This window comes from Taudactylus pleione, unplaced genomic scaffold (assembly GCF_031769625.1).
Source record: "Taudactylus pleione unplaced genomic scaffold, aTauple2 ptg000279l, whole genome shotgun sequence".
Classification (NCBI taxonomy): Eukaryota; Metazoa; Chordata; class Amphibia; order Anura; family Myobatrachidae; genus Taudactylus; species Taudactylus pleione.
In genome coordinates this window covers 2,357,480-2,374,734 of record NW_028284681.1, presented here as the reverse complement: position 1 = coordinate 2,374,734, position 17,255 = coordinate 2,357,480, and the positions used below count along the sequence as shown (strand labels likewise).

Here is a 17,255-nt window from a genome sequence, read left to right as displayed (position 1 = left end):
TAATCTCCATTTTTTTTTAGCACCTGTGGCTATAATCATTATTGTTGTTGTCACCTCTAGACTGCCCCCAAATGGCCGCAGCATATCAATCAAGCTTTGGGAGCACTACAACCGTCATCGCAGACACAGATTGGCGCATATGCAGTACAAATCCTCCGTAAGTGCTGACTGACAGCCACCAGATTTGTGCGCAAATCATCAAGTTTGCGTACAACTCTGAATTTGCCCCTACGGCTACAGTTGCAACAGTGACCTCCTGGTATTGCTAGATATTTATCAGCTCTTCCACTGTGCTGTTGTATATTTGCTGTCCTCCTTTGTTCTACTCTGTTCAGACTGTTTGGGATAGATGCATTATGCCATTGCATAAAATTTCACTGTTATTCACAAAAGTTTGCTGTGTGTACTGTATACCAAGCAATGCTTAGCTCTCTTCACCATCAGATGAAGGGTCTGCCCATTGGCCATGCTTATGCCTCATCCCTGGCCTTCGCAGTACCTCAACGTGACTTAAATAAGTCACCTAGGAAACAATGGGTGATAGACGCACCCTTTTATTATTACAATGAGCAGCACAAAAATGTATCATATTTGCAAACAAATACTGGGAGATTCACAACACAACAACTATCATAGGCAAACGCAGGGGGGGGTTCTGTCTGCCTGGACCCCCCCCCAGCCCACACCATGACCACAATAGAAATAGTAATATAATAAATTGTTACTAGTGTTGCATGTTCTTCTCAGTATCACAAATGAAATAATTAGCACTACCTGTGGATATTTTAACATGTATCAGCCAGTAATAAATAACCTGTGCAACAACTAGAAGATCTGGAAAACATGCACTGTTAGAAATGCACTGCTATAGAGCCCAATATGTACATATACAGTATGTCCGGGGCAGTGGCAGGTTTTTTTGCTGCTCCTCCAGGCTCCCGGACTTGCTCCAATAGTCTGGAATGGTGCCCACATCTAAAATAAATACGTTCAGCTCAGGCAGGATGGCCTACTGGTGCATCTAATGGCTTACTGTGATTGCTGGTCCTGTATATGCTGGAATTAATACACACAATACACTTTGTTTGATGCTTATTAAAGCTGGTTAAGTACTAATTCTGCCCCCTTCATTGATAGGCCACACTCGCTCTAAAATTAAGCCTTTGGAAACCCCCCTCTGGAAATCCTGCATTTGCCACTGACTGTCCCAATCTCCACTCTGAGTCGCACTTTTATTTTCACTGTACAATCTTCTAATTAGGATGTAAGCTCTCTCATAAGAAGGACACTCTCTACATATTATTTACATGACTGCATTTATTTAGTATACCTTGTTTCACCCGCGCACGTAGGGGGGGTTCCGAGTACCTAGAAACCCCCCCTGGCCGCCGCTCTATTAATGCGCAGCTGAACAACATATTTTTTTCCAAAGAAAAGGAGCAGCCGGCTTTTTGCCCTGGCTGGGGCTGGGCTGGGCTGGGCTGGGCTGGCTGATTGAAGGGGAGCTGCAGCTGCAGTGCGCAGCCCCTCCCAGGCTGTTCCGAGGATGGTGCATCATGAGAGGCTGAATGATGAGCTGCCGCCCAGTGATTCACTGACTGTATCTGTTGCGCTTTCCCCGGAGCCCCACAGGTCTGTGTATTACATGTGGAGATGTGCAGCAGAGGAAAGGAGGTGCCGGTGGGGATGTGTATGTGGTGTCTTGCCAGCGAAGGGTGGTTGCCAAGTGAGGGGGTGGGGGAGGTGGGAATCTTTAATAAATTATGCTGTATTTATTTGCCTGCATTAACATTTTAAGTGAAAGAGGTGTGTGCGTAGTCTCTGTAAGTTTGTGTGTGTGACAGTGTGTAGTCTTTGTCAGTTTGTGTGTGTGTCAGTATGTAGTGTTTGTCAGTATGCGTGCATGTCTGTGCGGGAAGCAATCGGGAAGCCGACTGCCTATATACCGGCAGTCGGCTTCCCGACTGTCTTATCCCGGCAAGGGTGAAATGCCGGGCGTCTAGATGTAGACGCCCGCATTTCCCCGACGCCGGGAGACCGGCGCCCGGCATCACGATCGCAGTGATGCCGGGCGCCGCGATCGAACAGCCGCGGGGGGGGGTTAGGTTTAGGGCTCCCGGGGGGGACTTAGGGTTAGGCACCCCCCCGGGAGGGTTAGGGTTAGGCTAGGGGGAGGGAGGGTTAGGGTTAGGCACCCCCGGGGGCGGACTTAGGGTTAGGCACCCCCCCCGGGGGACTTAGGTTTAGGTAGCGGGGAATTAGGGTTAGGCACTTGGGGGGGAAGTTAGGGTTAGGCACCCCTAAGGAGGGTTAGGGTTAGGGGGGTTAGGTTAGGTTAGTGGATACTTACCTATCCACGATCGGGATTTCCAGCGCTGTCAGGCTGGCGGTATTTCCTACCCATTCCGTCTGTGCAGTGCTGAATTGTCTATTAAAAAATATATATGTGTATATATATATATATATATATATATATATGACCCTCAGTGATGCGGCACTCCAAGCGAATAAACACACCATAGACACGGCTGGAAAAAGTCAACGTTTCAATACCTAGAACAGCGGTATGTTCATCAGGACATACATACACATACAAAAAACATCCTACCTTATATGTGCTCACCTAAGTGACTAAACAGCCTCACCGGAGCAGGGATCCACACCCGGCCGGCGGCGCTGACCAATGACGTCACAGCGTCACATGACTCTACTAAACAAGTGCCATCACCATAGTGACATATAAACAAACTAGCGCAGTCTGCATTACAGTGCTGTGAGATTAACATACACATAGTCAGATAGCATATTATGTATCATATAACAAGAAAGTACTAACGGCATGTCTGCAGATTTAGATGAGGTGCTATACACACACTTGAGGATAATATATTCCATATGCATAATTACATGGTATTCAAGTTAACAAAAACATCAAGATATATATACTAAACCTCACAGCTTACAAGAGAGATCCTAGGCTCAATTGCTCATTTAGACTCCTGGGTGACATTGTGCCCAACCGATGTATCCATCGAGTTTCACATTGTATTAATTTACGGGATCTATCTCCTCCCCGCATAGATATTGGGATATGGTCTATCATCCTATATTTGAGAGCAGTACATCTAAAGCAACCCAACTTGCCAACACCAACTCCATCCGCCCTGGGACCAAGACTCGATATGTCAGTCTTGACAAGTATATCACGAATACTACGCCCTCTTTTATAACATGACATAATACGGGTTTCGTGTAAGTTAAGATTAGGATCTGTTTGAATAATTGGCCACAGTTTTTTAGAAACCTTATTAATGTGGCTACTAGACTGATTGTATTTATTGACCCACGGTATCATATCAGCATAATTATTCTTTTTGGGCATATTATGCTTCAGCAATGTATCCCTGTCTATACTCAATACTTGTTGTTTAACACTGGTTAAATGAGTCAGATCATATCCTCTACTGACAAATTTATTAATCATGTCATCCATCTGCAACTCGGCCAAAACCTCATCCTTGTTGATTCTCCTAATTCTCAATAATTGAGAATAGGGAAGACCAAGAATAAGTGGCCTGGGATGACAACTGTCAGCACATAACAAATTATTTCTGTCAGTCTCTTTAGTATATAGGCTGGTAGAAATGTTACCATCAACCATATCTTAACATCCAGATAATTTACGGACACATTACTAATATTGAATGTCAATTTTTCAGGACAATTGCTCCTATTATGTTGCTCAATTAGCTCAATGAATTCATGTTTGGGGCCCTTCCAAAATACCAATAGGTCGTCTATAGAGCGCACATAGAAAGCAACTTTCTGTGCAATATCAGGTTTATCAAAAAACAAATCATTTTCTACACCAAACATATAAATATTGGCGTATGATGGGGCCACACTGGACCCCATCGCACAGCCGATATTTTGGAGGTAAAATTGCTTATCATAAAGGAAAAAATTCCTAGTGAGAATAATTTGTAATAGATCAATAATCAAGTTAATATCAGGCCCAACATATAAGGGATGATCTCTAAGAAATTTCTGTGTGGCAGCCATCCCCTCTGCATGAGGTATAATAGTATAGAGGCTGCCTACATCTATACTACAAAGCCACACTTCTTCATTAAATATAGGCAGTTCCTTCAATTTCCTCAAAAGTGAGGATGTATCAAGAAGATAATGAGGATGACTATGGATACATGGCTGCATAATAGTATCCAAAATAGCTGTCGGTTGCAACAATGACCCTCTTGCTGCAATGAAGGGTTGTCCCGGAGGATCAGTTAATGACTTATGTATTTTCGGGGTACAATAAAGCACCGGAACAACAGGATACTGCGGAATTAAAGCCTCCTTCAATTGTTTATCAATGATTTTAAGATCTACTGCTGCAGTAAGGATATCATTAAGTTCTTTCTTAACCATCGATGTTGGATCCGATGGCAATAGTCTATATGTCGATATATCCCCCAAATGGGCCGCAATCATTTGTTGGTAATTATATAAGTCCAATATAACAAGGGCTCCCCCTTTATCCGCCGGCCGAAAAATCAGGTTAGGATTATTGGATAGTTGTATGAGTGCAGTATATTCTTCCTTAGTGAGATTAAATCTGGTGGGTGGTAGATCGACAATCACATCATCAACTTCATTATGTAATAGCCTCATAAATGTCTTGATAGAAGAATTAGATGATAAAGGGTCAAACGTTGACCTAGGTTGTCAGATCATATCTGCACCCCTACCTGCAATTTAGCAGGTAGGGGTGCCGCTTGTGTGTTCATAGGCTGATTGTTTTTAGAAAAAAATTCTTTCAATTTTAATTGTCTATTCAACGCAAATTGTTCTGCTTGCCATTGCAGTGGGTCAAACTTCACCGTAGGGACGAACGATAAGCCTTTATTCAATACTCGTAATTCTGTCTTATTAAGATGATATGTAGACAGATTAACAACTAAGTTTTTCGAGGAATTGGAGGCTTCCTTCCACGCCCTCTTCCTTTTCGTTTGTCCTCCCCTTCTGGTGTAACGTCTCCACCTCCTCCTTCTCGGGATCTGGTGGTAACCCCTAAAGGGTATGGTTTACGTCTGGCACCACCATCACCCCTGGGTCTCTCATATTCACTATCTGAGGTTTTATACTCATTAGATGATTCAGTGTCCATATGCCGCATGCGATTTCTCCTAAAGAAAGGTCTCTTAATGACTCTTTCATTTAATGTCCACCAATATACAGTATTAAGTTCATAGTCAGTGTCCACTTTTAATTTTTTCTCTTTTTTTAATTTAATAAGATCACGTCTGTAATTGTGGACTTGTGCCTCCAATTTGTCCAGCCATTTTGTATCATGGTCCTGCTCCAATGTGGCCTTATGCAGACTATAAAATGTAGCAATCTTCTCTTTAACTGCAGTAACTTCCTTGGTTGATTGTTCAATGATAAGCAACATTAAGTCGAATGAGCAGTTATTTAATATGACAACCCAGCGTTTGCAGAACATGGGGTCATGATTTCCTATAGTAGGGCAATTCTTGATTCTAAGACCCCTTGGGATCTTTTTAACCCTATAGTAATCACTAAGGGTTAACCCGTGGTAGAAATAATCTACTTCACGTTTTTTGAGCTTTAAAACCTCATGATATAGATCCTCACATGATGCTGGTTCTAATTGCTCCAATAAATCAGTTGTATATAAAATGGCTTCTGCCTCAGATTCAGAATATGATAGAATGTCTCCAATAGGATAAATTGCATGGCTATATCCACTCGTGGCATCATCCACCTCAGCCTCCGTCATAATAGCAGTAAAGTTCACACCAAATAGGTGTATATCTTAAAATATAATATAATTATTCAAGATTCAGCCATATGCATATTAATCATCAAACATGATACGACTCCCCTAGAACAGTAGAGGGGTATAGTAAACAAGTGCCAGTGCAGCGGTGATGTATAAAAACAAATCAGCAAAGAAAAAAGTCGCCAGATGAACATGCAATTAATATATATGCAGGTGCCCTGGTCCAAATAAATCCAGTGAGCCAAACTGGATGTATAGACATTTATAACATAGGATCCGACACTCTCTGTATATATGTATTACTTAGCTGGTTGCCTGCATGGATAACGAATGTACATAAGACCCTCAGTGATGTGGCACTCCAAGCGAATAAACACACCATAGACACGGCTGGAAAAAGTCAATGTTTCAATACCTAGAACAGCTGTATTTTCATCAGGACATACATACACATGCAAAAAACATCCTACCTTATATGTGCTCACCTAAGTGACTAAACAGCCTCACCGGAGCAGGAATCCACACCCGCCCGGCGGCGCTGACCAATGCTGTCACAGCGTCACATGACTCTACTAAACAAGTGCCATCACCATAGTGACATATAAACAAACTAGCGCAGTCTACATGAGCAATTGAGCCTAGGTTCTCTCTTGTAAGCTGTGAGGTTTAGTATATATATCTTGATGTTTTTGTTAACTTGAATACCATGTAATTATGCATATGGAATATATTATCCTCAAATGTGTGTATAGCACCTCATCTAAATCTGCAGACATGCCGTTAGTACTTTCTTGTTATATGATACATAATATGCTATCTGACTATGTGTATGTTAATCTCACAGCACTGTAATGCAGACTGCGCTAGTTTGTTTATATGTCACTATGGTGATGGCACTTGTTTAGTAGAGTCATGTGACACTGTGACGTCATTGGTCAGCGCCGCCGGGCGGGTGTGGATCCCTGCTCCGGTGAGGCTGTTTAGTCACTTAGGTGAACACATATAAGGTAGGATGTTTTTTGTATGTGTATGTATGTCCTGATGAAAATACCGCTGTTCTAGGTATTGAAACGTTGACTTTTTCTAGCCGTGTCTATGGTGTGTTTATTCGCTTGGAGTGCCGCATCACTGAAGGTCTTATGTACATTCGTTATCCATGCAGGCAACCAGCTAAGTAATCCATTTATACAGGGAGTGCCGGATCCTATGTTATATATGTCTATACATCCAGTTTGGCTCACTGGATTTATTTGGACCAGTGTGTTACGATCAGATGCAAATGTTCCTCTGTGGAGGACGGTAAGCCGGGGGGTTCGGGTGACCTGGGAAGTGACTGGACTAGGTCTCCTAGTTGCGGCCGAACACAGGTTTGGCTAGACCTGCCCAGAGGCGCGGAGTCTAACTCACTTGGTGGTTTTCTCCAGTGACCCCTCCAATTGGGATTTGGTTTTCCGCTGCACCAAGTGAGCAGGTCGCAGCCCTCTGGACAGGTACCTGGGAATGGCATAAGACCGGAAACTATATTTAATTTAGCAAATGCTAGAGCACAGGAGGTAAACTGGATGCTTAGATATTGAAACGCTGTTTAGGGATCCTAATCACAGGCTAGCACAGGAATACTGGAAAGTGTACTGAGAATCATTAAGAAATCCAAGTGCTGATTGCACAGAAAAACAGAGGCATATATTGGGAATTGCTAGATATGTTTAGAGCTGATTTGCAGAGACAAGACACAGAGCAAAAAAAACCAACATGCACTGGAAAGCTATAAATGTAGGTGTTTACTGCACAAACAAGACACAGAGAGAAGTGGACACAGGCACATGTAGTAATCCCAGTCGCAGGCTAGCTTGGAAACACAGGAAAAATGTACAGGAACTGCAACAGATTCTGGAGCTGATAAACACAGTAAAACACAGAGGGAAGGCAGGAATAAACTGGGGAAGCTAGTAATACTGGTACTGGACAAAGGCAAGTACTAGGAGAGTGCTGGAGGTCCAGCTGTAAGCTAATTAGTATTAGCAGGTAATCTGACACCTCAGTGACACAGGGTAATAGCCACAGGAAAGCTGCAATAGAATTAGCAGCACATATACAAAGACACACAGCGAAGGGACATGAAAAACTGAAGTACTGTGAGAAAGCTAAGTCTCGGAGTAAGGGTTAGCATGGAAGCTAATACAGGAAACTGGAAAACTGTGAGCAGGCTGAAGCAACACGCTGAAGGATTTAGCACAGAGCAACAGTGGGAGTAACACAGGCACTTGGAATAACAAAGTTGAACAGCATCTTCCTGAAGTTCTGGGGGCGGATTTATACCCAGGGGTAGCAGATTATTGGAGCACAGTGTCAGCTGACTGAGATCAATGCTACCATTGGTTAGGAGGACTTTCACATGAGAGGAACTGTCATGGCGGCGCCCATGATGGGAACTCCGATCCCCAAAACACACAGCCGACCATGGAAGTCCGCAAAAGCACCTAAGGTAGAATACTCAGCATCTCACCCCTCACTGTACCAGGCGTCTAACCACAAGATAGTGAATATGAGAGACCCAGGGGTGATGGTGGTGCCAGACGTAAACCATACCCTTTAGGGGTTACCACCAGATCCCGAGAAGGAGGAGGTGGAGACGTTACACCAGAAGGGGAGGACAAACGAAAAGGAAGAGGGCGTGGAAGGAAGCCTCCAATTCCTCGCAAAACTTAGTTGTTAATCTGTCTACATATCATCTTAATAAGACAGAATTACGAGTATTGAATAAAGGCTTATCGTTCGTCCCTACGGTGAAGTTTGACCCACTGCAATGGCAAGCAGAACAATTTGCGTTGAATAGACAATTAAAATTGAAAGAATTTTTTTTCTAAAAACAATCAGCCTATGAACACACAAGTGGCACCCCTACCTGTTAAATTGCAGAAATTACAACCTAGGTCAACGTTTGACCCTTTATCGTCTAATTCTTCTATCAAGACATTTATGAGGCTATTACATAATGATGTGATTGTCGATCTACCACGCACCAGATTTAATCTCACTAAGGAAGAATATACTGCACTCATACAACTATCCAATAATCCTAACCTGATTTTTCGGCCGGCGGATAAAGGGGGAGCCCTTGTTATATTGGACTTATATAATTACCAACAAATGATTGCGGCCCATTTGGGGGATATATCGACATATAGACTATTGCCATCGGATCCAACATCGATGGTTAAGAAAGAACTTAATGATATCCTTACTGCAGCAGTAGATCTTAAAATCATTGATAAACAATTGAAGGAGGCTTTAATTCCGCAGTATCCTGTTGTTCCGGTGCTTTATTGTACCCCGAAAATACATAAGTCATTAACTGATCCTCCGGGACGACCCATCATTGCAGCAAGAGGGTCATTGTTGCAACCGACAGCTATTTTGGATACTATTATGCAGCCATGTATCCATAGTCATCCTCATTATCTTCTTGATACATCCTCACTTTTGAGGAAATTGAAGGAACTGCCTATATTTAATGAAGAAGTGTGGCTTTGTAGTATAGATGTAGGCAGCCTCCATACTATTATACCTCATGCAGAGGGGATGGCTGCCACACAGAAATTTCTTAGAGATCATCCCTTATATGTTGGGCCTGATATTAACTTGATTATTGATCTATTACAAATTATTCTCACTAGGAATTTTTTCCTTTATGATAAGCAATTTTACCTCCAAAATATCGGCTGTGCGATGGGGTCCAGTGTGGCCCCATCGTACGCCAATATTTATATGTTTGGTGTAGAAAATTATTTGTTTTTTTGATAAACCTGATATTGCACATAAAGTTGCTTTCTGTGTGCGGTCTATAGATGACCTATTGGTATTTTGGAAGGGCCCCAAACATGAATTCATTGAGGTAATTGAGCAACATAATAGGAGCGATTGTCCTGCAAAATTGACATTCAATATTAGTAATGTGTCAGTAAATTATCTGGATGTTAAGATATCTATGGTTGATGGTAAAATTTCTACCAGCCTATATACTAAAGAGACTGACAGAAATAATTTGTTATGTGCTGACAGTTGTCATCCCAGGCCACTTATTCTTGGTCTTCCCTATTCTCAATTATTGAGAATTAGGAGAATCAACAAGGATGAGGTTTTGGCCGAGTTGCAGATGGATGACATGATTAATAAATTTGTCAGTAGAGGATATGATCTGACTCATTTAACCAGTGTTAAACAACAAGTATTGAGTATAGACAGGGATAGGGATAAAAGAGGGCGTAGTATTCGTGATATACTTGTCAAGATTGACATATCAAGTCTTGGTCCCAGGGCGGATGGAGTTGGTGTTGGCAAGTTGGGTTTCTTTAGATGTACCTGCACCACCTGTAGATACCTCATTCCTGGTGATATTTTTTTGCATCCCCTGTCAGGACGTAAATATCGTATATGACATAGGCTTACCTGTAACTCTTCGTTTGTTGTGTACCAGATAATATGCCCTTGTGGCCCGTCATACATAGGCAAGACCGAGAGAACATTCAAAGAGCGCATGGCAGCTCATAGAAGTGCCATTAGGTCAGATCTTAATAATGGTTGTAATGAACAACCTGTGGCAAAGCATTTTGCCCTGGCACGCCATCATTTATCTGCTCTCAAATATAGGATGATAGACCATATCCCAATATCTATGCGGGGAGGAGATAGATCCCGTAAATTAATACTATGTGAAACTCGATGGATACATCGGTTGGGCGCAATGTCACCCAGGGGTCTAAATGAGCAATTGAGCCTAGGATCTCTCTTGTAAGCTGTGAGGTTTAGTATATATATCTTGATGTTTCTGTTAACTTGAATACCATGTAATTATGCATATGGAATATATTATCCTCAAATGTGTGTATAGCACCTCATCTAAATCTGCAGACAAGCCGTTAGCATATTATGTATCATATAACAAGAAAGTACTATCTGACTATGTGTATGTTAATCTCACAGCACTGTAATGCAGACTGCGCTAGTTTGTTTATATGTCACTATGGTGATGGCACTTGTTTAGTAGAGTCATGTGACGCTGTGACGTCATTGGTCAGCGCCGCCGGGCGGGTGTGGATCCCTGCTCCGGTGAGGCTGTTTAGTCACTTAGGTGAGCACATATAAGGTAGGATGTTTTTTGTATGTGTATGTATGTCCTGATGAAAATACCGCTGTTCTAGGTATTGAAATGTTGACTTTTTCCAGCCGTGTCTATGGTGTGTTTATTCGCTTGGAGTGCCGCATCACTGAGGGTCTTATGTACATTCGTTATCCATGCAGGCAACCAGCTAAGTAATCCATTTATACAGGGAGTGCTGGATCCTATGTTATATATATATATATATATATATATATATGGTACTTGTGTACTTTACGGACTCATTACCTTACTATATAAAACGTTCGGTGAAAGTTGTCCCCTCGCGGGCTCGCTGCGCTCTCCACACTTCGGGCCCGGTGGCTCGCTACGCTCGCCACTTGGTAATATTCCCTCTCTATGCCCACTTCAATGGTAGGGAATGATGCTGGACACTTAATAAGGTAATGAGTCCGTAAAGTACACAAGTACCATATATATATATCTATATATATATATATATATATATCTATATATATATATATATCCTGCGTTTGCCACTGTTGTTTGTCCGTATTTTATATATGTCCTGTTACTGTCTGAGCAGCTGATGTTCCCATCAGCGCACTGGTACCTTACACATCTATGATTATAATTATAAATCATCTAAATTTCATACATAATTGCCTCATTTTTTTTCTTATGAAAGCCAATGTGTATTATGAAAAGTTTTGCTCTTGGGAACTAGTTTCTACACATTGTATATTTCTGGAATAAACTACAGTTTATCATCAGTTAAAGTGGTTTTATTTGAAACTGGTTGCCTTACTCTAGAAAACATGATTGAATCACATTGTTTTCTTGTGACCTGCATGGGGTTACAGTATTTTGGCTCTTGTGGACCAGATCCTCAACATTTAGAGGCATTAAAGAATGAAACATGTATTCACAATAATGGTGTTACATATAATGTATAGTGTAATGTAATGTAGCTATTAATGGGCGATTCCATTTTTACGCTGGAATTAAACTCCAGGGCTAAGTGTCTGGGAGCTATACGATTTATTCCCGCAACAGCCACTATTTTGTGCAAAAATGCATGGGACTACTCGCTTTTAAGCAGCTTCTCCCATGCTGAGTGACGGGAGCAATGCAGTTATGGTGCGCTCGGCACTCACGACCAGCCCCGAAGCCCTACTTAACGTCAATTTTTGCTTGCACCTCAGGAGGATACAAGCAAACATACATGATAAATGCAGCCTCAGGGTTAGTTGTGAGAATTAATTGAATAGTTCCCCTACACTTAGCCCAGGAGCTAAATTCTTGCGTACAAATGCAATCGGCCTCTAAGGGTGTCATACTTGCACTACGAGGAAGAGAACTGAGGTTATCGAAATGCATTGGTAGGGCATACTAATCTCCTGGGACTCTGCAGAAGAAGGACAACTTTCTATGAAAGTCAGATCAGTGGTCCCTAGATTGGACAATTATTACTATTGTTTTTCTATGTAAAGTGTTATCTTTTTATTGTCTTAATAAATGCTATTGGAATCTTATAGTGCTATTTTGTTCCATATTGTATGTATGTATGTATGTATGTATTTATAGTTCTACATAAAGTGAACATTGAATGATGAAGCACCTCTATATTTACAGATTTGCACTATGATTATGACTCTTTATGTCATTTCATGAATATGAATTCCTAAGAAGAGCTACATAATATATAATGTAAGTAAAGTGACATTTTAATCATTTATTTTATTACTGTAATTCATCTTTCCACCACCACCCCTTCCGTTTATTCCTGAGAAGTAACATTTGTGAAACACCATTTGTACACTTTATTGTTGCTTTGGTTTATTGTGGGAAGAAACCTAATCTGTGTTTCTCATGCTGCCTCTCATCCACCAAGTTTGTCTGTTCGTTCCGGCATCACTTAAAAATGTACAGGATGAATTTGGATTGCAAATTCAATACTGTACAGCTTAGTCACATAGAAAGGAACTGAGGTATGTATTATGTCAGGGAGAGGACCAATAAACTAAAAACCAACGCTTGACACTTGGCGCATGCAGTGTGCAGGCTCTTCAAGCCAAAAATTACCATATGTATGTGTGTGTGTGTATATATATATATATATATATATATATATATTGCACACCCCGAACGCAAACACTTATATATGTATGCATAGAAATACATAGTTATAGATATCTCAAGATCTGTTTCAGATCTGGCAGCTTATCTTGACTCATGAAGATATACACGTCAATCCAGTAGATGGCACACCAAGACAAATACATATCATAGAGTCGCTACTCATGATACTTGCAACATTTTAGTGTTACTGTAAATTAAGTAGCTTTTACATGGCATGCTCACAAGTTAGTAGCACCAAGCATCTTTTAGTGTTAATCCCTGAAGGAAAAACTGCAAATATTGTTTACAGAGACATTTTGTTATCAATGTCTACAATATAAAATATACATCATAATATCACATGCCACTACTGTCTTTGTAAAACATATAGTGTATATGCTGTATATATAAATATATATACATTAGAACCCCCACCCCCCAAGTAAACCATTAATTTGCCCCTGCATTATGCCATGTCTGATCAGAACAAAAATTGTTACCTATATAATAAGCAAGAAAGCTGGCCTGTCTCTTTGTCCTTTATGCACAGCCAAAGTTTAGCTCCACCAAATTTGGCATGATGGTGTAGTTTGACCAGGATTAGGTTTTTGCCTAGTTTGAATTTTGTCAGGGCCACACACTGTCACACAATTCCTAGAAATGGAGACACTTTTAAATTACACAGGTTCTGGGACTGGCTCAAGTGGAAATTGGCAGTATGCCAAAAACCTGTGTGACAGCTACAAAAGTATGATTTTAACCTCAGTGTTAAACTTTATGACTCATGCAAGTTCATATTAAATCTAGAGTCAGGGCGTGATTCAGCAGCGTACGCAGTAGCGAATACGGATGCAGTCAAGTGATTGTTTGCAATTGCGCATGCATACAAGCTGCACTGTGCGTGCACAGTGATCTCATTGCGATTACGGATGCACAAGGAATCCATCGCAAAGTGAGTGACAGGCTGTCAGCGTTTGGGGGTGGTGACAGGGGGTGGTCAGAAAAATGCAGGCGTTTCATGAGTGTGCATAAATTAGCCACTGCGAATGCATATGCAGCTTGAGCACTCACTGCGTGCAACAAGTCTCACAGTTTCTGTGGATGGTCAGACCTGCTGTAAATGCTGCGTGACCGGCCAATGTGCATCAATGGTACCAATGTGTATGCAGAAAAGTGAGGTTGGATGGAAATGAGAAAGTAGCAGTGGGCGTCCCTATGCCAGCTGTGCTTTGGCAAGCGTTGGCTTATTTTCACAGCTGCATACCATACGTAATCGCAGCTGAGATCACAATTGCATACACTGCTGAATCAGGCCTTCAGTCCTTTTTAAAGGCACCATTAGACAGCCTTCTGTGTTTGCATGCAAGGGCGTAACTTGAACTATGTGGGCCACATAGCAAGACCCCTCCCCCCCACAAGGTAAATAAACACATACATTTGCACCCATACAGTGCCCATTCATGTTATGCCATACAGAGCCCATTCAGATTATGCCACACAGTAGTACCCTTTATACACATTATGCCACACAGTAATGCCCCTTACACATTATACCACACAGTAATGTCCTTTACAAATTATGCCAAATAGTAGTAGTGCTCCATATAACACATTATTCCACACAATAGTAGTGCCCATTACACATTATGCCACACAGCAATGCCCCTTATAACATTATGCCAAACAGTAAAGCCTTTTACACATTATGCGCCCCCAGCAACTCACCTCCTCGTGTCCCTCCAGCAGCTTCTCACTTCCCCCTGTGTGCCATCAGCAGCCAGCAGGTATGGATTTGGTGCTGGGCCGCCAGCTAATTACAGCTGGTGCACATGCAGGCAGCGGCAGACATGCACCGACTGCACCTGCGCAGTTTATATCTGGAGCTAGTGGCAAACCAATCGGAGCTCACGAACCAGCAGAAAATCAGAAGCCATCACTGTTGATTGGCTGCCAGTCCAGGAGCTCTGATTGCTGTGCTGTCTCTCCATGTCTGCCTGCAGGTGCGCCAGCTCTAATCAGCTGGTGGGCCAGCACCAAATCAACACCACCTTGTGTGCCTCACTGGGTGCAGCGGGAACGTCGGGCCACAGAGGCAGCTTGGACACCATAGCCAGGGCCTCCATCAGGGGGGACAGCGGGGACTGCAGTCCCAGGCCCGGACACTCAAGGGGCCCGTCCGCTCCTACCCTGGTACCACATGCAGCGGACCACACATGCAGCCAGGGAAAGACTTTCCTGGGGGCATGCAGGCAGAGCACTCTCCGCAGCCGCTCCAATTGCGTGTGTAAATACAATGAGAGCGGTCGGGACTTGGGCAGCATACTTCTGCCTGTCACACTCACCACTACACTATGTGACTACACGCAGCATCAGGCGGCCGGCAGCTCTGTAACTGGCTGCAGTCAACAGGATGCCGCTGTGTGATGCACTGATTGGTGGATGGCTGGAACTATCCACCAATCAGAGCCCAGGAAGCTGTGGGATTCAAGATCAGGAGGATTATGAGATGGCAGTACCAACCAGGGGAGGATTAGAATAGATATTCTGATATTTAACAAGAGGTGCAGGGTTTTTAATCAGTGAGTGGGGGCATTACAGATTTGGGAAATGTTTTTCAATGATGGATGGTAAACTGAAGATTTAGGGTATTATGTTTGAGCTAGTGGGGAGGCAGATTTATGGAGAGAGACTCGGATTTGGGGTGTCATTTCTAATGAGGGAGTATGTTTATTTGCCTGTTTGTACATTCCATTATCCTGAGGGCACCAGAGCAAGTTGCTTTTTCAGAAGAGTGCCAGTCCGTTTGAAACATATATATATATATATATATATATATATATATATATATATATATATATCTCTGAAGGGCAAATATGGAAACCCCTCCCAACAAGACCTGTGCTTGCCCCTGTACCCCGCACTACTACCCCCACCCACTGCACAATAGTGGTGAGTGACTGACAGGCCCAGCCCAGAGGTGGCTGTGGGACAGAGAGGAAGAAGGACCTAAAAAGTATATTATTAATTGATTCTGAGAGCCGTCTAGACCACTATCATGCTATATCCTTAAGCATATTTATTTCGAGATCTACCCCTGATCTACCGCTGATGAAGTCTTGATGTAAGATGAAACAAATGGTGGACATTGTGCTGTAAACCTTCACTCATTTGTAAGGTGTGGAGAAATCTATTTTTATCTTTATAAAAGATATACTAATATATTCACGTAAGAACATTTGTCCATCTGAATTTGCAAATTTTATAATAAAATTTATTTTAAAGTGTATTAATATTGGCATTTGGGCCTATCTTGGGTGTTTTTCTGGTGTGAGGGTATTTTTTAGAACCTCAAGGAGGACGATAAAACAAGTTCCATCATATGAACTTTTCGATCAGTTCTGAAAAGCGAGCACGAAAATTGATATCTACATCCATAAAATAGAAAGAATTGGAACCTATAAGCCCTGAAGGGATTGTTACATATAAAGAATATAAGGATTGTCCGTATTATTAAATTGGTTGAAGCGCCCTTGAAGTAATTGTATTGTATTTATTTTTTCGTCCTACTAACAGAGGACTTACTGAAGGGAGCAGCTGTTTATCATATAGCGCAGGTTAGTTTTGGTTGTATAGATATATATATAATATATATATCTGAAGGGCGAATATGGAAACCCCTCCCAACAAGACCTGTGCTTGCCCCTGTACCCCGTACTACTACCCCCACCCACCGCACAATAGCAGTGAGTGACTGACAGGCCCAGCCCAGAGGTGCCATTCTGCTCTGCCTCCTACCAACGCCGTGGCCGGACACTCAAGGGGTCTGCCCGCACGTAGTACCGTCCGCCCGCTACTACTATCCCCTTGAAAGTGAGTGACAGGCCTAGTCGGGGGCCCACTCCTACAAACATGCTGCCCACTACTACCCCACCGCATGAGTCACTTCTCACCCAGCCACCCAGGGCTGCCCTCCCACTCTGCCTCCTACCTACGTTGCGGCCGGCAAGTTTTTCAGGATAGAAGGAGCGAGGTAACTAAGGTGGCCTGGGGTTGTGGGGGTGGGGGTGGGGGGCTGCCTATTTTGTTAGTCCCGGGCCCCATAATTTCTGATGGCAGCCCTGACCATAACAACTGCTACCCTTGCACCCAAGGTAGTTACGCCACTGTTTGCACGCATGTTGGCAAACAGTGGGGTCCTTTTCAAGATAG

At 42.6% G+C, this 17,255-nt stretch overlaps 1 long non-coding RNA gene across 2 annotated transcripts in view; it reads left to right on the top strand.

Moving 5' to 3' along the window:
• The window catches only part of LOC148512642 (uncharacterized), a 92,651-nt gene extending 76,115 nt beyond the window's left edge, over nt 1–16,536 (top strand). For both annotated transcript variants that reach the window (XR_015880182.1, XR_015880183.1), the window contains 3 exons: nt 61–157; nt 12,561–12,635; nt 16,391–16,536. This is a non-coding gene — a long non-coding RNA (uncharacterized LOC148512642). The remainder of the gene's footprint in view (nt 1–60; nt 158–12,560; nt 12,636–16,390) is intronic.
• The last annotated feature ends 719 nt before the right edge of the window (nt 16,537–17,255 follow it).